This window comes from Schistocerca serialis, chromosome 1, assembly GCF_023864345.2.
Source record: "Schistocerca serialis cubense isolate TAMUIC-IGC-003099 chromosome 1, iqSchSeri2.2, whole genome shotgun sequence".
Classification (NCBI taxonomy): Eukaryota; Metazoa; Arthropoda; class Insecta; order Orthoptera; family Acrididae; genus Schistocerca; species Schistocerca serialis.
In genome coordinates, this window is record NC_064638.1 from 236837090 (window position 1) to 236862960 (window position 25871).

The following is a 25871-nucleotide window of genomic DNA, read 5'->3' on the forward strand; positions in this document are numbered from 1 at the left end:
CGGTTGAAGAGCCGCAGGATCCATATTATGGCGCCCAGGCCGAAGTATTTGATCTGCTCCGTGCACATATCATCTGCCCCAGCCACTTTGCCTTTGTCGTGGTATTGGGGGGCAGGTACTTGGAGAGTATTGGCTTTTCATTGTAGGTCATTGCTGATTTTTACTTTTTATTGTTTTGCATTGGGCTTTCCACTCAAGAGTAGCTGATTGGTCGCAGCAGCTTTCCTGCGGCCTTTCGGGTCATCAGTACTGTACCACATGTTATAGTTTCTTACTTAAAAGGGTCGTTCTGATACAGCTTCTCATATTTAACGAGGACTACTTTAGATCCGTGTGGGAGACTTGGGATGAACAGCTGTCTGCAACCTCGAGCTATGTAATGCATCTAGATTCATCGAAATATCTTAACATGAGCGTTGAAATTCACAGATGTGGGGGTCCAGGCCCACAGTGGCTTTGTCAGGTTCCTCCTGGAAACAAGACTTACATTTGGTTTTCCTAAACTCAAATCTTTTGCAGAACGGAACGATAGTGGTCTCGACAGCGGCATACGCCTGTAACTCAACTGGTCGGTGCTGTGTTCTAGGAATGGGCTGACAAACCACTTTTACACAGCAGACATCTATTTTAGAGCAGGTGATACCGTTATCGGGGTTGTTGTAGTCACTTTGCAATATTTTGCTCGTAAGGCCAGGAAAATTTTGGGTCATGAAGGACGAAGAGACCATTTAGATCTGCCCATTCTTCCAGCTGGTGCCTGCTCGTATCTGTTTCGTTTTAGGCCCCACTGAAGCTGTGGTAACTGAAATCTCCTACTATGTCTTTGGTAGTCTGGTTGCTAAAATTGTTTGGTGCTGAGAAAGAGAATTTTCCTCCTGGAGGTTTGTACATGGAGGTCAGGTTTCGATAATTTGAATAAACAAGATGCAGTGACTGTCAGAATTCTTTTTTAGAGAACACGACCGGTTTCGCATTTTAAATTTGCATCTTCAGATGCTTCAATGGATAAAAACGGTTAAGAACTTATCAGTAATTTAGCCATACCAAGTAACGGACAAATAAAAGCGTTAAGGTGTGTGTCTACTTTCAGTCAAAAGATTAAAGTTACTATTAAAACGGATAAAGCCATTCCCAAAATTTAATCCAGGTTTTTAAAACTTCTCATTCACGAATGTGTGAGGGTCCGTGATAAAATGGTTCAAATGGCTCTGAGCACTATGGGACTTAACTTCTAAGGTCATCAGTCCCCTAGAACTTAGAACTACTTGAACCTAACTAACCTAAGGACAGCACACACATCCATGCCCGAGGCAGGATTCGAACCTGCGACCGTAGCGGCGATAAAATGTATTGGGGTCTAAGGCCATTCTGAAACTAAAAAATATCTCAGAAAAAACGTCAAAGTTATATTGTAGTAGATATTGGAGTAATTTATAGTAAGAAATAATTAAAACACTTAGCAAAAACGCTACGTTTCTGACATTAAAAGAAGAACAGTTGTCAGTTATGTCAGACTTCACCTCCTACTGGGGAACGAAGCGTCGCTGTTGCCGGCGCCAGATAACCGCTATGTGTAGCGACGCCTATGCAGAAAGCCGCGCATGCGCAACGTGGCTGGCAGCACCACCGTCCGAGTTCTCCAATAAAGAATCATAAGAGTTTCAGCGGTCTTGTTTAACTCAAATAACGGAATATTCGGTTGTGGTTGCCCTACATGTAAAGCAGGGTGTTAGGTTTCCGCTTTTGTTAGCAGTTCAGTGCCATTAGTTGTGCTTTTATCGACAGAGGTCAAGATGTTGTATGGTCTAGTGAATATGGCACCGCCATGTTTGAGGTGAGGTGCTTCCACAGCTAGTCACATTCCTTGTATTTCGGTTGTTTTTCCTTATTCCACTCGATGAGTTTCTTGAATGCAAAATATGTGTTTGACAGAGTACTCTTAAGAGGTATTGCTTTTTCTTTGTAATTTCCACGACATTTGGGCTCATAATCATCATAATTGGCTCTTAGAAGAGCGTGTTTCGGTTCTGGTTTGTCTCGAAGAAGAGTTTGTGGCAGCGGGGAAGGACTGGCCGTTATATTGGTGGATAAAATTTCCATAGGACGACGGAACTCTCATATTCATTTTCTGTCTTCCCATTTCGATACTGCTCTTGTACTCCCTCTCATGAATAAGCTCTGAAACGTGTGGATGTCGAGGAATCGGATGTGCACATGTACCAGTTGTGATAAAGGCGGCTTTTCTTACTTCTATTTGCAGAGTCTAGGGATTTTTCCGGAACTTCGTTGAGACAAGGCTTGAGACCTGATGTCACCAAGAACAATGGTCTCTTTTTTTCTAACCTTTGCTATTGGTCAAGAAAACGAAATCGTGGGAATTTTCCACTGAACTGTCTTCAGAATTTCCTCCAGAACAACAGCCTGCCGCCTCGGCGACTAACGACAGATACTAGAATGCTTCAACAAGACACTATTTCTGGTGATGGCATGGTGAATGGACCATGCTTGTCGGACTATACTTAATATAAGCTTCAGTTGTGGTCAAGATCTGTTAAACGTTTTGCCTTTCGATGTGGGTAGTCATCGCTTTTACTTAAATTATCAACAAAGTGAATTAACGCCCTTTGGTGTTGCGTGAAGTGAGTATTTACTTAGAATAGTTATTTTCTGTTTTCGAATTATGAGTTCGATCTCTGCACCAAATTATCATCCCAGTAATCAATGATTACTTTTCTCATCACGTGTAACGAACGTCTGGATATATATCGAAATTGCATGTGACGAATTTTATCAGTCTTGATATGTTTATGGTGGATTGACTTCGAAGTTAGCGTTCATCAACAGTGGGACCATACAGTCGTCCTCAATTTTCTGATCAGTATGAATATTCATAACCCAGAGAATACACTGAAACGTTGAGATTTATTGGAATTACTAGATCTTTAATCAGAATGGTGGACTTAGCTTCTTGTTTTCTTTGAGCTCCATCTGAAATGATACAGCATGCTGATACGCAAATCCTGTGCAAACTCTTGTAGTAGCTTCACTTTATTTTTGGCTTGTACAAGTGTTGTGATTTGCGATGCTCAGAAGTTATCCATATCCTATCATCTTTTGCTATTGGTCAAGAAAACGAAATCGTGGAAATTTTCCACTGAACTGTCTTCAGAATTTCCTCCAGAACAACAGCCTGCCGCCTCGGCGGTAAAAAGGCGAGGGCTAATAGAAATCCTTGGGTAACCGAAGAAATATTGAATTTAATTGATGAAAGGAGAAAATATAAAAATGCAGTAAATGAAGCAGGCAAAAAGGAATACAAACGTCTCAAAAATGAGATCGACAGGAAGTGCAAAATGGCTAAGCAGGGATAGCTAGAGGACAAATGTAAGGATGTAGAGGCTTGTCTCACTAGGGGTAAGATAGATACTGCCTACAGGAAAATTAAAGAGACCTTTGGAGAGAAGAGAACCACTTGTATGAATATCAAGAGCTCAGTTGGCAACCCAGTTCTAAGCAAAGAAGGGAAGGCAGAAAGGTGGAAGGAGTATATAGAGGGTTTATACAAGGGCGATGTACTTGAGGACAATATTATGGAAATGGAAGAGGATGTAGATGAAGACGAAATGGGAGATAAGATACTGCGTGAAGAGTTTGACAGAGCACTGAAAGACCTGAGTGGAAACAAGGCCCCGGGAGTAGACAACATTCCATTAGAACTACTGATGGCCATGGGAGAGCCAGTCATGACAGAACTCTACCATCTGGTGAGCAAGATGTATGAGACAGGCGAAATACCCTCAGACTTCAAGAAGAATATAATAATTCCAATCCCAAAGAAAGCAGGTGTTGACAGATGTGAAAATTACCGAACTATCAGTTTAATAAGTCACAGCAGCAAAATACTAACGCGAATTCTTTACAGACGAATGGAAAAACTGGTAGAAGCGGACCTCGGGGAAGATCAGTTTGGATTCCGTAGAAATGTTGGAACACGTGAGGCAATACTAACCTTACGACTTATCTTAGAAGAAAGATTAAGAAAAGGCAAACCTACGTTTCTAGCATTTGTAGACTTAGAGAAAGCTTTTGACAATGTTAACTGGAATACTCTCTTTCAAATTCTGAAGGTGGCAGGTATAAAATACAGGGAGCGGAAGGCTATTTACAATTTGTACAGAAATCAGATGGCAGTTATAAGAGTCGAGGGGCATGAAAGGGAAGCAGTGGTTGGGAAAGGAGTGAGACAGGGTTGTAGCCTCTCCCCGATGTTATTCAATCTGTATATTGAGCAAGCAGTAAAGGAAACAAAAGAAAAATTCGGAGTAGGTATTAAAATTCATGGAGAAGAAGTAAAAACTTTGAGGTTCGCCGATGACATTGTAATTCTGTCAGAGACAGCAAAGGACTTGGAAGAGCAGTTGAACGGAATGGACAGTGTCTTGAAAGGAGGATATAAGATGAACATCAACTAAAGCAAAACGAGGATAATGGAATGTAGTCTAATTAAATCGGGTGATGCTGAGGGAATTAGATTAGGAAATAAGACACTTAAAGTAGTAAAGGAGTTTTGCTATTTAGGGAGTAAAATAACTGATGATGGTTGAAGTAGAGAGGATATAAAATGTATACTGGCAATGGCAAGGAAATCGTTTCTGAAGAAGAGAAATTTGTTAACATCGAGTATAGATTTAAGTGTCAGGAAGTCGCTTCTGAAAGTATTTGTATGGAGTGTAGCCATGTACGGAAGTGAAACATGGACGATAACTAGTTTGGACAAGAAGAGAATAGAAGCTTTCGAAATGTGGCGCTACAGAAGAATGCTGAATGTAAGGTGGGTAGATCATGTAACTAATGAGGAGGTATTGAATAGGATTGGGGAGAAGAGAAGTTTGTGGCACAGCTTGACTAGAAGAAGGGATCGGTTGGTAGGACATGTTCTGAGGCATCAAGGGATCACCAATTTAGTATTGGAGGGCTGCGTGGAGGGTAAAAATGGTAGAGGGAGACGGAGAGATGAATACACTAAACAGATTCAGAAGGATGTAGGTTGCAGTAGGTACTGGGAGATGAAGAAGCTTGCACAGGATAGAGTAGCATGGAGAGCTGCATCAAACCAGTCTCAGGACTGAAGACCACAACAACAACAACATCATCTTTGAACAATGATAGTATAGGTAACATATGTTTTAGGAAAGTACACCGCCGGCTGGAGTGGCCGAGCGGCTAAAGGCGCTACAGTCTGGAACCGCACGACCGCTACGGTCGCAGGTTCGAATCCTGCCTCGGGCATGGATGTGTGTGATGTCCTTAGGTTAGTTAGGTTTAAGTAGTTCTAAGTTCTAGGGGACTTATGACCACAGCAGTTGAGTCCCATAGTGCTCAGAGCCATTTTTGAAAGTACACCACCCCGCTGTCAAAGGGAAAACCTGTGTAACTAGTAAATGTTTATTTATTCCTTTCATGGGAAATGGGAAGATATGTTCCCACATACTTTAATGTCCTCCAGGGGCCAAGGGACTTGGCATTCCCTCGTAGAACTGGTGTTGCCATCCGTAGACGGGAATTAGAAACACGTGAATATTCCCGCCGCTCTAGAAACAATTGATGGAGTGGCTCAAAAGGCTCTAGGCACTATGGGACTTAACATCTGAGGTCATCAGTCCCCTAGACTTAAAACTACTTAAACCTAAGGACATCACACACACCCATGCCCGAGGCAGGATTCGAACCTACGACCGTAGCAGCAGCATGCTTCCGGACTGAAGCGCCTAGAACTGCTCGGCCACACCGGCCGGCAATTGATGGAGTATTATATGTCTCTTGCGCTCAGTCATGTTAACGCACGAAAGAAATTTTCTAGTCGATTTTAACACATCAGAAATATGTTATAAACATGTGGGAATATTTGCTCCCACAGCCCAAGTTGGCCATACGTCTAGCACTATTTCAAACTTTTAGTGTAGACAATAGGCCTGTTCACTGATGTGTTACTAGGCATATTCACTTAGATTAGGTATTTATCATTGCAGAATTATTTTACCAGAGAGGAAGACGTGATAGAATATCTCTTCTCACTTCCTGAGAGTGAGTCAGTTTCCGACATTGAACCAGACGATGTTTCAACAGAAGAGGAAAGTAATATACTGAGCGTCCACCCACAGTCTCCTGCTACTTTTTAACAACTAGTGCCTTCAGTACAAGACAATGTTTCAGTCCATGGAGTGTGTTCAGTCTCCGCAGGTTCTTCGACAGATTCGACAAAAATTCCAGCTTTGAATGATAGTGATGAGAGTGCTGAAACTGACTTGGATGAAACACTGCCTCAGTGTATAGACATAGGTTCTGTTAGAGTAGGCTTAGCATTGCCAAAGAAAGCGTTCTCTAAAACGAATCGTCCATATGAGTATTTTCTTGACACCTTCAATGAAAATATCATTGAGAATGTTGTCGAACAAACAAACTTGTATGAATCCCAAGAGCGACACAATTTGCGTCTGAGCCCTGAAACACCTGTAAGAACAAAGAACTGGGTGGACACGACATATTCTGAAATAAAAGCGTTGATTGGGTTGCTTATCATTACGGGCATTCACAAATTGCCACATTTATCTAATTACTGGAGTTCAGACACCTTTCTACATGTTGAATCAGTGTCGAAAGTGATGATTCTAAAACAGTTAAAAATTTAGGAAACCATCGTCTGAATGATAATTCGAAGGCAGTGCGAAAGGGTGCTCATGGACTTTAAACTACATAAAGTGAGTCCCCTATCTGACGCCCTAAATGCTTATTTCTTAGAGGCATATAATCATTCAGGGGAATTATCTGTTGATGAAGCTATGATACCTTCCAAGGGAAGATCGAGCATAAAATAATATATGCCCATGAAGTCTATAAGAAGAGGGTACAAGGTCTGTGCATGGCTGCTTATACGACAGGCTACCTACTGAAGTTCCAGGTCTATTGTGGAAAAGGGGAAGACAGTATTGCCAATATTCCTCTTGGTGAGGGGGTTGTACTTGGATTGTGTTCATCTTTGAAAAAAAGTAAATGTATTGTTGCATTTGAGAACTATTTCAATTCATAAGCCCTCATGAAAAGACTTCTGGATACAGGGATATATTATGTAGGTACTGCCAGAGTCAACAGTAAAGGCCCTCCAGAAATGATGAAGAAAAATGACAAACTTTCATTAGGCGAGTTCAAGGCGCAGATAAAAAATTCAGTCGTTGCGATGAAGTGGCAAGAGACAAGGACAGTAACAGTTCTGTCTACAGCAACATCTCGCGATGATGTAACGTTCGTTTCCAGAAAAGGAATAGATGGTTCCATAGGTAGCATTTCTTATCCAAGTGCCATAAGTCTGTACAACAGTGTAACGGGCGGGGTGGATCTCTTCGAACAGAAGCGAGAACAGTATGGAGATAGGTAGCGATCTCTAAAATGGTGGCGCAGAATGTTTCATTTTCTCTTTGACGCTGCCATTGTGATTGCGTTTATAATGCACGCAGAAGCACAGCAAATGGAGAGCAGCTAACATTCCATTTACAGTTTGCAAGAGAATTACCGTCAGGATTCTCATCAAGGAAACGAGGTGGACCTCCAACTGTATTCATTTCAAAAGTATTGAGACAGCATTGGTGTTCCTGATAAACTCAGACTTTCAAATGTGGGTGAACATTTGTCAAATAAAATTGTGATGTACAGTCGTTGTCGTATGTGCTGTACAAGAAAAGGAGAAAAAAGAACGTGAATAATATCCTCCAATTGCAATGTTGCTTTGTGTGTAGATCCATGTTTCACACTGTACCATAACATCTAATAACGGAATTTTTGTGACTAAAAGATAACCCAGCAATGATGTATACTTTTTTACTTAGTTTTGGAGAGTCAATATTTACGATAAAAATTCATAAGGATTTGATAGTATCATCTCGCGGTCCGTGGAAAGCCATCTTCCAACATAAATTTTCAAAAAAAAAAGGGTGCCTAAAATTTTTTGTTGTTTTTGCATGGTATGACATAGGTGGTTCACAGCAAGTCACTGAACTACAAACTGTCACCTGCAATAAACTCATATAAATGTGCCCACGAAATGGTTATGGAAGATAATGCACTCTTTGTTATCCACTCACCCCACACCCCTCAATCATTCTACCATTTTGCAACGACCCCTGTGAGAAAACTGATCGAAGACCTGCATCAGAAATGAATATCAAATGTTTAATCCGTTCCTATTCCAGCTGTGGAGTTACAGCACTTTTCCGAAATTCCCTTTTCCTCTTCTACATGTTGCAAATTACCCGTCTCTACCTGTAGCTGACACCTATTTTCCCCAGAATTTCCAACATCTTCCACTATTTTGCATTATCGAATGCTTAATCAAAGTCGACAAACCTATGTCCATGTCTTGAATTTTCTTTAGTCTTGCTTTCATTATCAACCACAACGTCAGCACTACTTTCTGGTGCGCTTATCGTTCCTGAAGCCAAACTGATCGTCTTGTAACAAATATTCAGTCGTCTTTTCCGTTCTCCTGTACATTATCATAGTTAGCAGATTGGATGCATAAGCTGTTAAGCTGACTGCGCGAAAATTCTCAGACTTGTCAACGTTAGCAGTCTTTGGAACTATGTGAAAGATATTTTTCCAAAAGTCAGATGGTATATCAGCAGACTCACATTCTACACACCGCCTCTAATAGTCGTTTTGTTGATACTTCCCCAATGTTTTCAGAAATTCTGATGTAATGCCATCTAGCCCTTCTGCCTTATTTGATCTTAAGTTTTCCAGAGCTCTTTTATATTCCGATTCAAATACTAGATGACCAATCTCTGCAATATCGACTCCTGTTTCTCATTTTATCATGTCGTCAGACAAGTCCTCCTCCCTCAGAGGCATTCAGTGTACTCCTTCTACCTATCCGCTGTCTCCTCTGCATTTAACAGCGGAATTACCACTGCACTCTTAATGTTGCTGCCCTTGCTTTTAATTTCATCGAGGGTAGCGTAGATTTTGTATATGCTGAACCAGTCCTCCTGACAATTATTTCTTTTTTGATACCTTCAGATTTTTCATGCAGCCATTTAACTTTAGCTTCCCTACATTTCCCACTTATTTCCTTCCTAAGCGACATATATTCCTCAGCATCCCTAAACATTTTTATACTCCCTTCTTTCAGCGATCAACTGAAGTATTTCTTCTGTTACACATGGTTTCCTCAAAGTCACATTGTTTGTATCTACGCTTTCCTGTCGAACTTCCATGGTTGTCCTTCTTTTTCACCTGAACTTCCTACTGAGCTATTTCTTATCGCAATATCTATAGCCAAGAACTTCAAGCGCATATCTCCATCCGTTAGTATTTCCGTTTTTCACTTCTTTGTGCGTTGATTCTTCCTGGCTAGCTTCGTAAGCTTCAGCCTACTCTTCATCATTACTAATCAGTTAAATGAGGGTATATATCTGCTCCTGGAGACGCCTTACAGTCGTGTATCTGATTTCGGAATCTCTGTCTGACCATGATGTAATGGTTCAAATGGCTCTGAGCGCTATGGGACTTAACATCTGTGGTCATCAGTCCCCTAGAACTTAAAACTACTTACACCTAACTAACCTAAGGACATTACACACATCCATGTCCGAGGCAAGATTCGAACCTGCGACCACAGCGGTCACGCGGTTCCAGACTGAAGCGCCTAGAACCGCACGGCCACAACGACCGGCTGACCATGATATAATCTAACATAATTCTTTCCATATCACCTGGACTTTTCCAAGTATACCTCTTCTCTTGGTATTTTTGAACAGAATATTCGCTATTACCAGCTGAAATTTGTTGCAGAGCTCAATCTGTTCTGGCTTCTGTGACAATTACATGTCCTCTATCATTTCATCTTCAGCCTGAGATGTATACCTGAATTATCGTTGTTGATGTCGGTTTGCTATCGATTCTGATGATAACAACCCTATCACTGAACTGTTCACAGTAACTCACTCTCTGCCCTACCCTCCTATTCATAACGAACCCTACTCCCGTTATACTACTTTATGCTGCTGTTAATATTACCCTATAGTCATCTGACCGGAAATTTTTATCTTCTTTCCATTTCACTTCACTGACCTCCATTATATCTAGATTGAGCCTTTGTGCTTCCCTTTTCAAATTTATTATCTTTCCCACTACGTTCAAACATCTCACATTCAAGGCTCCTACTCGTAAAACGTTATCTTCTCATTGATTAATGTATCTTTTTCTCATGGTCACCTCCCTCTGGGCAGTCCCCTCCCATAAATCCGAATGGATGTCTATTCCAGAATCATTTGCCAATGGAGACATCAACATGTCACTTCTTCAAATACAGCTCACATGTCGATACACATTATGTATCTTTAATTCAGAGGTTTCCGTTGCCTCTTGCATCAACATACAGTTGATCACTGCTGATACTTCCTTCTTTAAGGGCAGTTTCCCACCCCAAGGCAAAAGAGTGTTCTGAACCTCTATTCGCCCTTCCACCCTTTTTGACAATGCCTTTGGCAGATGGAGGGTAACTTCTTATGCCGGAAGTCGTCGTCACCAAAGCTCCTGATTTTTGTTCAAAATGCAAGGGGTGGCAGGGTTCGAACTCGCAACCAAGGACGCTTCAATTACTAACCAAAGACACTACCCCTAGTCTATGGAGGCTTTAAGTAGCCTCTATCCAGTCAAACGATAATATTAGGAAAGAGTCCAATTACGCTCCTGGTAAATTGAAAGTATTTCCCCTCCCCATCTCTCGCCCACCCTATCTTCAAACAATCATAGTGCAGCTATCAAATAAAATATTAAATGAAAAAATGTAACAAACCAATTGTGCTTTTTCCGCATGCGGAGTATTAAGCGTCCAAGGCTTCGAAAATAGCCCAACGGAGTTAGTGGGAAACGTAAAACCCCTAACAGTCAGTGCATAGTAAAAACAATGTGTAAAAGTGATATCAAATTACATTATTTCTCATGTACACACGAAGTCACATCCTTCTCTAACCCCCCCCCCCCCGCCCCCCTCCTTGTATTTAAACCAGTTTCTTAAACTCTAAAGAGATTAGGACGTTTACTCCAAAATAAGAAAGACCAAGATGAAGCCAATGAAAACGACGTCCTGATGAAAGCAGAAGGCAAAGATATTGTAGGAGGAAAAAAAGAAGAATATGAATATGATGTGGAAGATGGTGATGGTGGTGAAGAATAGACGGAGGTTCAACTGGCAACATCTTTTTTTGTTGAACAGACAGACAAAATACGTGATACTGGACTATATCTGAATGAACAGAAAGGGTGTGGATGATTGATGATTCACCAGCAGACGTCGATGGAGATGACTGAATAATTCACACTGTCAGGCATATGGGAATGATAGCATCAAATAATCTATTGTTTAAAGTCGAACGACCCGAAAACAGTTAGACAACACAAGATCTTACAAATTATGATTAAATGCTCAAGGCTACCAATGATCATAAGCACAGCTGTGACATCTCCAAGAAGTAAATTCCAAGAGAGGTTAAGAATAGTGGAATACTCTTATCATTGAGACAACATTAGACAAAATTGGTGGATCAATACTGAGACGTGAAGACACACACGTAATTGGACACAACGCAATTGCAGATCCTAGTCCGGCTGTGCCTAATGTTGGATAGAAAAAACATCGCTGGGTTTAATGAGGGGACTAGAAGAAGTAGAGGGAGACGCAACTCAACAACCATGCCTTTCAACTTCCCTTCTCTCCTGCTACTCAGAGATTGGGAGAACTATGCTGAAAGGAGACAGATCAAGATGAAGACGTTAAAAGCGAAGCAGGTGGAGAAGAAGAAGAGGATGATTATAATTAGAATGATCAGATGATAACATTCACGACTAGAAGACCATGATCTTCAACAAATCGCCAGCAGAAAGTGGTGGGTAATAATTCATACGATAAAGAAATACTATATATTGAAGAGAAGCTTCATGAATTGTCTACTATGTCCTGGAATTGTGGAAAATAAAGCAAACGTCGCTATTGTAGATTGTAACGTATAATCGTAGCAAACTGGATCATAGATTGAAATTTATTTGTGTTATTCGCCAAAGCTATGAAATTCAAGGCAGCTATGATTCTATTAAGGTCATGCGTATCATGGGAAAAATGTGGCGGTAGTATATTTGGGAAAATAATGTTGCCTTACCTGTCCTTCACGATAGTGAGAGCAGTGGCCTACTGTGTTTAAGGGTCGTGTGTGAGATATCTTGTCAGTTGTTGTTAGGATCTCGAGCGAGTAACAGTATTAGCACGGATCGCAGTGTGCAGGGAGGAGACCACCCAAGAGGGATCATTGCCGACAAAATTTTATTAAATCCAATTTTTCCACGCATAATGTTCGGCCGTAGCCGGCTTGGGCATACTGTGATGGAAGGTGCTGGCCGGAAGTCCATGGTCGGCACATTCCTGCCACGTGCTCCTCGGTCAGACTCAAGTTCCACGGGTTGGTTGCGCTGACGGGGGTACGCTACTAGCAAGGCGCGTTGGCGTAATCAACCCTCCAATCAGAGACTAATCGTGTGATCACGTGGGGACGCGGCCGGGAGCGGCGAGGGCGGCTTGGAAACAGCTCCGCGCTCTCTTAGCTTCTGACCTCGGCCCCGAGTAGTCACTCCTCTAGCCTCTGCCTCTCTGATGAGCAGACGGCAACCCCTCTTGGGGCTGCTTGGCCCTATGTAGGCACCACTGTACCATCATTACAAGAATAAACTGGGTCCATTCCACTCAATTAATTTTTCATTTCACAACGCCCTCCGCTCCTGACTTCTATCCTGACGAACAAATGGTGTCAGGAGTGGGATGCGACCCACTTTACGGTTGTAAAATCAACTCATCAGTTGAGTATGAGTACTACGAAGGGGCCGAGGCTGAGTAAGTAAAGGAAACTAGACCGAACGTGGCGAGGCTGCAGGGCGCCATGCGCGTGCCAGCCGGTCGCCTACGTTGCAGAATGTGCGTGGCCGCGCACTACCGCGCCACAAGCGTGACGCAGTTCGCCGCCGGACGCGAGCCGAGGAGGGTCCGCGATGCAGTCAACGCTCGCCGACGCCGCCGCCGCCGCCGCCGCCGCCGCCGCTGTCCGTAGCTGCCACGGGTTACCGCATGCGCCAGGGTCCGGGGTGCGGCCCTCGCGCCGCCCCGCCGTCGCAGCTGTCCGTGCTGTCGCCCGCCGCCTGCTGCGCCCGCGAGTAATCAACGCGCCTGCCGCCGCTCGTCGACACCGCCGCCGTCCGTCGTCTGCACGCCACCAAATAATGTAAGTCGCTAGCGACGCTACGGTGGTGCAGATGCCCACACTATTGTAACATGCCGATCACCAGGCAGCAATCGGAGGCAGGAGCAGCCGGAGCGGATGAAGATCCCCTCTTGGCGCTGTAGTCTCAGTTAAATCAATTAATTCTAACTAACGCGGAGCTTAAGCAACAGCTAGATGATCTTAAAATGGCTTCTCCGCAATCTAATGTTGCTAAGCCAGTGCTAGTGGAAGAACAGCCGAAGCAGGTGATTCCACCACTCACTAGTGCAGAATCACCTGTGGCAGTAGCCACCTCTACTTTGGTGCAGAGCTTCCCAGCAGTAGCGTTTATTCCGGCGTTCGCTGGAAAGCCACACGAGGATATTCAAACGCTTGTCCAGAATATCCAGGACATCGGAAAGCTTTGCGGTTGGCCAGATGAATTTCTCTTAAACGTGATGAAAATGAAACTCACCGGCGAAGCGCGGAACTACGTGCAGTCGGTCGAGAGCTTGAAACATGCCCCTACCTTCCAGTCCCTTGCAACAGAGTTGATTGAAAGGTATACAGACAAACGTGGTACTAGTTACTATCGTGATTTGCTTTCCACCCTTAAGCAAAAAACGGGTGAAGATTTAGAAGCATTCGCGGACAGGATTCGAAGCGTCGCATGCCACACGTACGCACTAAGTACCAGTTCTGCTCGTAACGAAGTTCTGTTGGAAGAATCAGAATGTCGTGCGATAGACGTGTTTATTCGTGGCATAAACCCTCAAATAGGGGGCGAAATCAAGGTAGCTTCCCCCCGCACCTTACACGAAGCCGTGCGATTAGCACTCTTGAGAGAGGAGGCGAGCCGATTTGTGGCCGTCCCCGCGCGGCAAAGCGAGCCCCGACGTGTCTTTTCGAACGATGCTAAGTGTGGGCGCTGTAATAGACAAGGACATGTGGCAGAGCAATGTCGCGTGCCATATTCCCATCAGTGCAGAAACATGGGTCACCAAAGCGTGCATTGTCCAAATAGTAGGCCACAACCGCCTGCAAATTCCGGGCGAAATGCAAACCAACCACAGAATTCTGGAAACGACCGTGGGGCAGGAAGTACCTCCCCTCCCGGCCCCCGTTAAAAATAGTGACCCCCCTAGCTTATAAGGGAATCACGCAGGTGGCAAGCGTGGTTGTCGATGGTGTTAGAGGCCGCAAACCAATACGCGTGCTAATTGACACAGGCGCACAGATCAGCTTGGCATTTTTATCGAAGAGAGATAAAAGAACATTGCAAGCGCCGCGGTACCATATCAGTGGTATTGGTCCCGGCATAGTGAAACCTGATGGCAGCTGTTGCGTTGAGTTCATGTTGGACTCCACAGAATATGCTTTTACGATGGAGGTTGTACGGAACAGGCGCACGGATTACGACATCATCCTGGGAAGTGACTTTCTGCGTCATTTCCAGGGGGTTATTGACTATAGGTTAAATACCGTCCAATTCGGCGACAACGTGCACCGTTTTGGACGTGACTGCACGTTGCGGCCGCGCGGAGCTGAGAAAAAAGGATCCGTTTCCCAAGTTTCGGAGTCTCCCGTAACGATGCTTTGGGTGCCTGTCGGGATATGTGAATCCGAAGAGGTTCATTTCTTGGTAGATCCACTCTGCCAGAGTGAAACTCTTGACCAGATGCAGGTCCACGTAAAACGTAGCCTGTGCAAAGCGCAGCAAGTACAGAAAGAAAATTGCGTACCCGTGTGTTTAGACAATTTTAGTCACAAGCAAGCTTTAATACCGCGTGGTACAGTATTAGCCAGCTTACAGTTTATCACAGAAGAGGAGTTGCCAATGAGAACCCCTTCTCTGAAAAAGAAAAAGACTGCTGCCACCTCTCAACACCTTTTGACAATCACGTCACATCTGACAGATAAGTTTAAAACTAAGCTTAGTCACCTACCATTGCATGAACAAAAGCTAATAAATGAAGTGTTGAATGAGTATTCATGGTTGTTTGAAGGCAGGCAATATTTACCAGCAACAGATCTAATCCAACATGAGATTCCAACCGGAAATGCTAGGCCAATAGCTCAAAAGGGGTACCGAATTCCCTACCATCTTCAGTCAGTGGTAGAGGAAACTATACAACAGCAACTAGAAGCAGGAATAATACAACCCTCTTCTAGTGCGTGGTCTAGCCGAATTGTAGTCGTTCCAAAGAAATCTATAGACGGAGAAAAATCCTATCGCCTTTGTGTAGACATGCGAGCAGTAAACAAAGTTACTACTCCAGATCATTATCCATTACCCCGGATCGATGAAACACTCGATCGTCTGGGCAATTGCCGGTACTTCACAACATTAGACATGCGCAGTGGGTATCATCAAATTCCAATTGCTCCTCAAGATTGAGCTAAGACAGCTTTTGTAGTTCCTGGTGGCTTATATGAATTCTTAAGGATGCCTTTCGGGCTTCGCAACGATCCAGCAACCTTTCAGCGATTTGCAGATCTGCTATTACGTGGGTTGAAACCTACTATGTGCCTTGTGTATCTTGATGATATAATTATATTTTCAAAATCCATTGCTGAACATGCTGAACATCTACGCAGTGTACTGTTGCGCTTGCAAAATGCTAATTTAAGCTTAAAATTAGAAAAATGTTCTTCTGCTCAATCAGAAGTGCAGTATTTAGGTCATGTCATCAGTTCCTGCGGAGTCAAGCCAGATCCACGATTAACTGAAGCAGTAGATACTTTTCCTATTCCAACAAATTTAAAGGAATTACAATACTTCCTTGGTCTTGCAAATTATTACCGCCGTTTTGTTAAAGATTATGCTACTATTACCAAACCACTTACTGGATTGTTGAAAAAGGATACTCCTTTTGTTTGGACGGATGAATGTTCGACCGCCTTTCAAACAGTAAAAACTATTTTAACTAGTTCACCTCTACTTGTTTACCCAGACTTCGCTGAACCTTTTATTTTATCTTGTGACGCATCTGATTTTGCTGTAGGATGTGTCCTAAGCCAAGTGCAAGATGGTGAGGAAAAACCTGTTGGGTATGCCTCTCGTCAACTGAATAAAGCAGAAACTAATTACAGTACTACAGAAAAGGAATTGCTTGCCCTTGTTATTGGAATTAATTATTTTAAATGTTACCTTTATGGTCGCAAGTTTGCAGTTCTTACCGATCACTCTGCTCTGCAGTGGTTATTGAATCTTATAGACCCTAGCAGCAAACTTATGCGCTGGGCCATGAAACTGCCAGAATATGATTTTGAAGTTCGGCACAAGCCTGGTCGGTTGCATCAAAATGCTGATGCGTTAAGTAGAAAAGTGCGTGTCATTCAATCAGATGAGGTATCAATTGAAGAGTTAAAAGAAGCACAGCAGGTGGACGATCAATGTCAAAGATACGCCACCTTGCCAGAATTTGAAGTAATAGACGACCTTTTGTATCGAAGAACTCCCCATGGAAATCGTCTGGTAATACCGGAATGCTTGCAGCAACGTATAATACGGCAATGCCATGATACAATCCAACGTGTCACAGCGGAAAACGCGCTACGAACGCTCGAATTGCGACACGTTATTGGTGGCAATACCGACAACGTGACGTGGACAGGTATGTAAGATCTTGCCTGCCGTGTGCACAACGAGCACAAAATAGGCATCCGAGAGTGCCGCTGCAAACACTTCCTCAGGCATCTTCACCCTTCGAAATTCTTGCTTTAGATTTCCAAGGTCCTTTTCCACAGTCGCAACAAGGTAACAATTACATTTTGTCTGTTATTGATCATTTTTCACGTTATCTAATTTTGGTTCCCCTCCCCGATATGACAGCTGAAACTGTGGCGAGAGAGTTTGTAAATCGTGTAATACTACCTTTTGGAAGTCCTGATGCCATTTTAACGGATCAAGGAACCAATTTCATGTCTGCTTTATTTGTACAAGTTTGTAAATTGTTAAGAATCAAAAAATGGTGTACAACTCCATTCTATCCTAAGGCCAACGGTCGCGTTGAACGCGTACACCGTACAATTTGTAAAATGTTATCCTATTATGCACGCTGATTGGGACAGATATGTACCGTATATTTCTTCTGCATACAACACCCGAATACATGAATCCACGGGGTATACCCCTTACGAAGCTGTGTTTGGACGGCCGATGAATTCGCCGTTCGAAATAGACAAACTACCTCAAAGTGTAGAAATAAAGGAAGTAAAAGGTTTAGCCCGCCGGCTAAAAGCGATCTGGTATAAGGTAAAGAGGAATAATATCAAAGCTACTAATAAACAGTTGCACAGGCAGAACAAAAATGCTGTTTTACCGACTTATCAAACAGGTGATTTAGTGTTACTACGAAATCCGGCAATCAAAAAGGGACGAACTAAAAAGTTCTCTCCCCGCTTTGAAGGCCCGTATCGGATTGTACGGTTGACCTCACCAGTCAATGCAGAACTGCAATTAACCGATCGTACGGTGATAGTGCACTTTGACCGCCTGCAACCTTACCACGGTAGGGCTGTGTCACCACAACAGGTCGCAGCCCCCGATCCGCCTGTGTCACCTCCACCTCAAGTGGAACAAAGACGAAAGAAAAAACGGAGGAGATTACCTCCACAGGGTTGTAGATACCCTTTGCGGAATCGACACCCTTATGGGTTGAAGTCGCGTGATTAATCACGCCTAATTAGAGTTTTATGTTATGTTTTATTGCAGCTTAGTTTAAGTCATTTTCTCCAGGGACTTGGAAGCAAAACGCGCCTGGCCACCACGGAGTTCCCAGCCATTCTCAATTGTCAATTTCCAGTCATGTCATGTATTTTTGCTCATTTTCATATGTATGATTATGTTTTATGTTTTGCAAGCAATGCCACGCATTAGACGTCACGCAACTGACTTGCTTCAAATGCAACCATTACACTTGATGTTGGCAGTACCGCGGCTGCTAACGCCGAATAATGTTCTTCAATGTCCTCTATTGCCATCTATTTGGCAAACCAGTACATGTGGAGTATTTTTACTCCGAGCTTTTCTTAATACTTGTTACGTTGACGTCTAGTGTATTGTACTATACGTCGTAGTTCTGTATTTGCTGCAGCTAATCGTAAGTAATCGGAACAGATAAAGCCAGGACTTGAAATGCGTACGCCTCGTACGCTTTGTTTACGGGACCAGCTGTTGGCGGGGCAACACATCAGCTGTCGCCTCCCCCCCTCTCTTCAGCGCTGTCCCTTCTCCTCGCCAAGAACTGGCCAGCGGCCATCATTTTTTCTCAGCCAGTAACAGCGCTCCGCGCGATGACGTATCTTATCACCACGTGCGCTGCCGCCTCCAGCGTCTCAACACGCGGCGCGTCCTAGTAGTTACAAAAACAAACCGCAAATTGCTGCCCTATCCTCCGTGTATGACAGACTACAATGTATTTACCATCATTTTATATAACTAACAGCCTATTTAAAAAAACTCTTATTCTAGATAATTAGCAATTTCTAATTCATCGTTATTTCTGGTACACGCTAAGCGCGTGATATTTGTCGCTGCAGTAGCGGCCAGTCTCTCGCGGCTACACGCCGTCACACATAACCGCTGACGTGGCGGTGCCTACTCCGCACCTACGCGTGCGCTGCTCGCTCGCTAACAGCTCCAAGCTGGTTTCTTTCATGCAGCCGGAAGACACGGCAAACAAAATTCATTCAAACATCCCAATAAATCTTAACATAAATATTAAGTAGATGTGATTCATTGTTTAAATTCTTTTCCTTGTTTTGTTTCACATTAGCTGGATAAATCACACGAAGTTCTTAACGATTTACATTATTCTGCATACCTTAGTCTGCCAATCCTATAAGTGAAGTTTCACTACTGCTTTGATTCCTTGTGTAAGCTACAAACTACAGCCCTAACCATCTTACACATCGAACTGTGAGGACATTTAACGTTATCTGCCTTGGACAAGGCCAGATATGGGCAAACCAATGCAATGCCACGGGTTTTTCCCGCTACTGACGAGGCACAAACGACCAGTCGTCCGGGCTGCCGTATATCGGTGGGCGATTGTTCCTTGGTTGCTACGCAGTTATTTTTGCCCTCCCCATTTATTTTACTCTACCGCCGTGGTCATTGTTCTATCCTGTTTTCCTTCTTCTGTCGATGAGGAGGCCCCTACAACATGTTAGGTACCCTCTTCCGACAGTACCGGTCTTTTAATCTTACCACCTATTTACACCGAGATATTGCTCTCCCTTGTTGCAGTCTTGCCCCAAAATATCGGCCGATGATCCATTGTGAGATACGTACTTTGCCTCTAATTAGCCGGTGATGTAAGCGCTACGGGAACTGTGCCTAGTTGTCCTTTCAGTTCAATTTGTTATCGTCAGTTTTAAAACTAACACACACGCAACCTAGCAGCCAGCCCCGGTGGCCAATGTTACATGTTAATGTTGAGCGTTCCGACTACTTACAGCATTATTATTATACATCATTGTGTTTTTATTTTCCTGTCAATATATGTCATTGTGTTTAATTATGTCATTAGGCTAGCGCTAGTGATATATAGTTCATGATTTTCATTTTATGTAGTGTTATGTACTGCGCGCACAAAAAGTGACGCTATTTATGCATGTATGCTATTCTAGCTTCAGAGCTATTTTTATTGCTTGGTCGACATTTTCCTGGTACAGGAGGTCGCTAATAACGCCGCTGATACTTTTATTACATGTATCGCAGGAAACCCATGTGCCTACACTAATTCTTATTAAGTCAAACGGACGCCCTTAGGCCCGCTGAACCACGGTATCGCAGATAGCTCCAATGCACTGCCTACCCCTCAGTTATTAGACAGGTTGCCTTAGCACTGTCCGCAGGTTGCCCCATTGCCCTGTAAATTATATAATCATCAATCCAAGTCTGCAGATTGCACTAATGCACTGCTGAACTTCATAGTCGAGTCACTCGCAGGTAGCTCATACGCATCGCGAACTAGTACTTACACGTCACCGAATCCTAGGCTCCTCGGTTGACCACAAAACAATTCATACATCAATCACCGTGAGACAATTTGCGCTCACACTACGCCTTTGGTACTCAACCACAAATGAACTGAGCCCCAGACGCTCTTTTATTACATTTTATACAACGCCACTTTCTTCTAGATGGCAATTCCTTTGCAAAATCATCGGATTCTGCCAAAGATTCAGATACCGTTCCCCAGATGGCAGCCTTTTCCGTTGCTGAACGGATTAGTTGCTTTTCACCATCTGACAGTGCAAACTGCACTTTTAAGAACAATGTTGTTATATACACACACTGTCGGATTCTACTGACGTAGTTCCTTATGCACTTCGTCAACCGACTAAAAAACAGCTTCCCCTGACGGATTTCGTATCCAATTCGAAAGTTTATGTTCGGGAAATATTCCCTTTATTTAATTTCTTGTCAATTATGATTACTTCAATGTCATGTTTTATTGTTATCAATTTATAGTTATGATTAATGTTAGTACAATTTATGGGTATACGCTATTTTTGTGTCATATTCGGTATTCCCTTTTAACTTTCATTGTTTCTCGACTGGAAGTATCTCTGATAGCACATATTGGCCTTCAATTCGTATCCGCCATTAGCTACCATTAGTCACACATTTACACAACACTTAATACTCCCAATAACAACTTACAACACACTCATACTGTTCATATCCACACTACCTTGGTGTAACTTGTTGATGTTACCAGACCTCTATTGTCATATACTAAGTAGATGAACAAGGCTTTTATCGTTTATGCCCTCCGCTCTTCGGAAGGGGAAAGGGAAGCACGTACGTATGTACGTTATGTTCAGTAGCAGTGTCTTTTAATCAACGACGTAATCAATTTACCTGTTGAACACTTAAGTTGCTCTGTTAAAATGGAATCAAACGTCTTTGTGACATCAGCTATTCGTTTATTATTGCTTTTCAATAAACTGTCACTTTTAAGTTGCACTTACAATGTCTTAGTCTCGGACGCAGAGCCACTAGCGCTCTCCGACGCTGTTATCTGAGCTCAGCACTCTGCCGGCTCAGCGCTGATAAAGCTGCGCTGCGCCGCCTCCACTGCTTCACGCCCAGCCTCTGTATTCACGAGCAACAGACTCGCCCTCGCTAACATTCATTTCCGACTTCAGTACAGTTAATCTCTCTATTGACCACTTCTGTAAGCAAAGATCCTATGATTATTGAGTTAACTTGAGTTGTCCTACCCTCATTCGGGTTTTCTACAGCTGAAAAACCACTCAATATTATTTCTGAAATTTATGAAGTACTTCACCTGACTCGCCGTGTCGAGCCTTAGTGGGGTGGGTGCTCCTGCGTAGTGGCCAATGCGTGGGAGGTGCCTAGGCTGTGCAGGTTTACACCGCAATCACAGGATTCCTTCTCATTTTATTCATTAAAAAAAAACTTTCTTCGTAAAAAATCTCAAATTAATTAACGACACTTGGCCTTCGTCCCATAGCAGGTTGAAAAATTTTTTCCAGCGAGTTACGCTTAGTCTGCGCTGCGTAGTACTGCCTCCGCGTTCAGCGTCTTTTTTGCTGACGCGTGATTGATGAGCGGATACCCAGTGTTGAATTACACCATTGTCTTGCCGCCTTGCTACCCCCATGGCTGCCAAACTGTTGGTTGCCTGCCGTTATTCTACTTCGTGGCCTTCTTCATCAGTAAGCGTGACTGAACGGGTCCATCGTCGCTACTTGCCAGGTAATTATTGCTACAACGTTGTACCCCCACTGTCATCTCTGAATTACTCATCAAGTAAGCCAGGAAATTTTTACTTCTAGGGTCACTAATACTTTCTCTCGCAGTCGACCGTTATCACCATTGGAAGCTGAAAGCAACCTCCGTTCAAATGGCTGTCAATTTATCATCCGCAATGGGCAGCATGTTAATCTCAATGGTTGTCGTCGTCGCCGTTAAGGCGCCTCCATTTCACGTCTACCCTTCCACATCTGGCGTGCTTTTTGGACGTCGTCACAATCTGGTGCATACTCCACATTATGCTATTGTGTTAGCTGATGTCAACTTAACATTATTAGAAGAGAAAGACCGTGCTTTATATGATACAGCTCAGCAATTGTCAAAATATGAAACCTTGTTGACGCAGACGAAGGAACATGAGTTTCTCCGATCTTTGTGGGAAGTGACTAGAATTATTTCAACCCTTCGAAGTCAATTGAACAGTATTAGGAATGCAGTACCACTGCCTTGTTTCAAACGAGCCTGGTTGCCCGTTGGAGGTACATTATTAAAATCTGTCTTTGGGACCCCTGACGAAACAGACGCAAAACGCTGGGATTTGGACACACAGCAAGCGCTTTCGGAAACGCAAGTTAATCACGAAGTGTTGGTACATCAACAGGTGCGCCTGACACATCTTGAGAATAACCTGTTAGCCACAACTAGACAAATACAAGTTGTAGCCGACAGACTAACACGACACTATGGTGCACTTGAACAATCCTTTAACCAAGAGTGGACTCATCTTCGCTCGGGATTACGTAATCTAACTATCACATTGGACATTATGAAGACCACGCAGATTCTTTTATTTAATATACACACAGCACAGTTACACATGCACATGTTACACTCGGCCATTCAACTCGGACTGCAGGGAGAGCTCAATCCACATCTGTTACCCTCAGAGCCCTTCTTGCACATCCTACACAATGTGTCGTCGCAAATTTTGGCCCCTAAACAAATGCTTTATGCCGTGCGGGAAAGCAACCTCCCCTTTTACTATGCTGCGTTGGAGGTCCGACTTACCCGTAATTCGGACGGTATTCGGATGCGAATGGGGTTGCCAATCACGTGCGCAAATTGCGAATACGAGTGCTATCAAATATACACTTTTCCAGTCTCTTGGGCTACCCTTCACCACCATGTTGTTTGGCAGACTCAAGAATTTTTAATAGTTAGTCGGGATCGACAAACTCACGCCACTCTCTCTCGCGCTGAACTATCCAGTTGCTTCCATACAACACATTACTTATGCTCCACGCTAATTTTACACACTAACACTACTGAGTGCGAGATGTCACTGTTTTTAGCTGAAACTACTACACCTCCATGTCCTCGTGTTCTAGTCTCACTTTGTCAACCAATAATTCAGCCTGTTGGCAACAGTTTCCTGTTCGCTGTTCCACAGACTGTCACCGCCACCCTGGTGTGCCACCGTTCAATGTCAGAGACTGAATCGTACCGGGTAACACTGAATAATAGTGGCCTAGTGTATAATAGTTCAAGATGTGACGTATACGCTGCTTCTATGAGGATATCAGCTCAATTGCACTCCACCTTTCATGTCACCATTCCCACATTTACCTTATACCTTCCTGAACTCTCTTTTAAACTCCATCACCATGAGAAGCTGAAGAATTTACCGAATACCAATGATTCAGATCTACTCCAATCGATCAATCATCTCCTTACCCAGGAACACAACCAAGTTGCTCTTGACCGAATGGCCTCACATATTGCTGATTGGCACCAAACCAAGCGATTAACCACCGTTGTATTACCCAGCGCTGGTTCGTTAATAATCATTGTAATGATTCTGATTATAGTATCCTGGATACTCTGTAAAAGAGGGTTTTGCAAATGTTTCACTTCCTTCCGAGAAGTAGTACCACCCCCACAACCTGAAGGTGAATATCACACCTGAAACTACCAGCCAACCTTGGTGCATGCGATCAGGCATGACCCCCCTTAGAATTAGGTTGTAGTCTAGGTGTCAGGTCAATGAACTAATTTTGTAATGGAGCTGTATTCTATGTAAAGTCTATGGAATCACAATTTAACTGTCGAGTCTTAACCCTCATGTAAGTCATCTTGTTTTCTCTTTAAACTTTTGTCATTTTGTAATGTTCTCATTCACCCACTTGGGCAATTACCATTGTAATCCTAGATTTAAGAACTCAAAGTAATATTACGGGGAAAACCCCCTTGTGACTCTTAGGCCTGGGAGCATTCTCTCACCCCCACGAGGGTGGAGTGTTTCAGTGTGCTGTGCTCCGGTGCGCCTCATCATCGCCTGGGTACCCACCACCACTGATACCGCCGACACACACTCACAGCATGGCGCCGCCCCAATGCCGTCTCACCAACTTCACAAGTTTGTTATTCAAGAGCCTTCCTTCAGGCCCTTCAGGCCACTTTGTAACTGTTGCACATATTGATATCACTATGTTATGGGACCCTTCATAATGATCATATATTTGTTTTAAATGGAATAATCAATTAGAATAAGCTCATTAATTTTCATCCAGAGAGCCTTCTTCGGAAGGGGAAAGGATGTGCTGGGAGGAGACCCCCCAAGAGGGATCATTGCCGACAAAATTTTATTAAATTCAATTTTTCCACGCATAATGTTCGGCCGTAGCCGGCTTGGGCATACTGTGGTGGAAGGTGCTGGCCGGAAGTCCATGGTCGGCACATTCCTGCCACGTGCTCCTCGGTCAGACTCAAGTCCCACGGGGTTGGTTGCGCTGACGGGGGACGCTACTAGCAAGGCGCGTTGGCTTAATCAACCCTCCAATCAGAGACTAATCTTGTGATCACGTGGGGACGCGGCCGGCAGCGGCGAGGGCGGCTTGGAAACAGCTCCGCGCTCTCTTAGCTTCTGACCTCGGCCCCGAGTAGTCGCTCCTCTAGCCTCTGCCTCTCTGATGAGCAGACGGCAACCCCTCTTGGGGCTGCTCGGCCCTACGTAGGCACCACTGTACCATCATTACAAGAATAAACTGGGTCCATTCCACTCAATTAATTTTTCATTTTACAACGCCCTCCGTTTCTGACTTCTATCCTGACGAACAGCAGTTAGCTTTCTCATACTACTAATTAAACACAGCTTCTAGGTAAGTCCTGCTTCTTGCATCGCATAATTGTTGAATCAAATCAGGCATTGCCCATGATCTCTATGTTTCAGGTCGCAGCACACTAAAAACAACTGTTAAATGAGTGGTGTGGAGTGGTGTGCGATTGTTGACGTACTTCTCCAACCAGCACTAAGCAGAAATTGAAGTGGTATGAACAGCGACGCCACTGGACAGTGGACGACTGAGAATGAACAATTTGTCGTGCTGTACGACGCCTGTCGTCAGTGAAGAATGGAGGTGACTTTGTTGTACAGTATCTGTTTTCTATTGTTAGGACTCGGTTCCATTATCACACTTAAGAAGATGACAAATGCGGACGGATCGAGGACTCTTTTATAGTGTTGTTTACTGCGCACAGTGGAGGAGCAATTTTATCAAAATGGTAATACATCCTATAATAAAGCACTGTGTATGAAACAGTGGTTTTTGGACAGCAGTATTGCTGAAATGAACTGGCCTGGCTTGATTGCCAAACTGAACCTAATGGAACACCTGCGGGATGAGTTAGAACGCCAAACTCTCTCCAGATCTTTCGAAAGAATGGGCTGCCTTTTCCCCACAGACATTCAGATGGGTAACTGAAAGTCTTTCCACCAGAATTCAGGCCATCATAAAGGCAAAGGGTGAACATATCTTGTACTACTTTTTAAAATGTTCCAG

At 43.6% G+C, this 25871-nt stretch overlaps 1 long non-coding RNA gene across 1 annotated transcript; it reads left to right on the forward strand.

Annotated features, from left to right (window-relative positions):
- The first annotated feature begins 13251 nt into the window (after window positions 1-13251).
- LOC126466652 (uncharacterized) lies at window positions 13252-25628 on the forward strand. The gene is made up of 2 exons (XR_007585987.1): window positions 13252-13319; window positions 25262-25628. It is a non-coding gene; the product is annotated as an uncharacterized LOC126466652 (long non-coding RNA).
- Window positions 25629-25871: the final 243 nt, after the last annotated feature.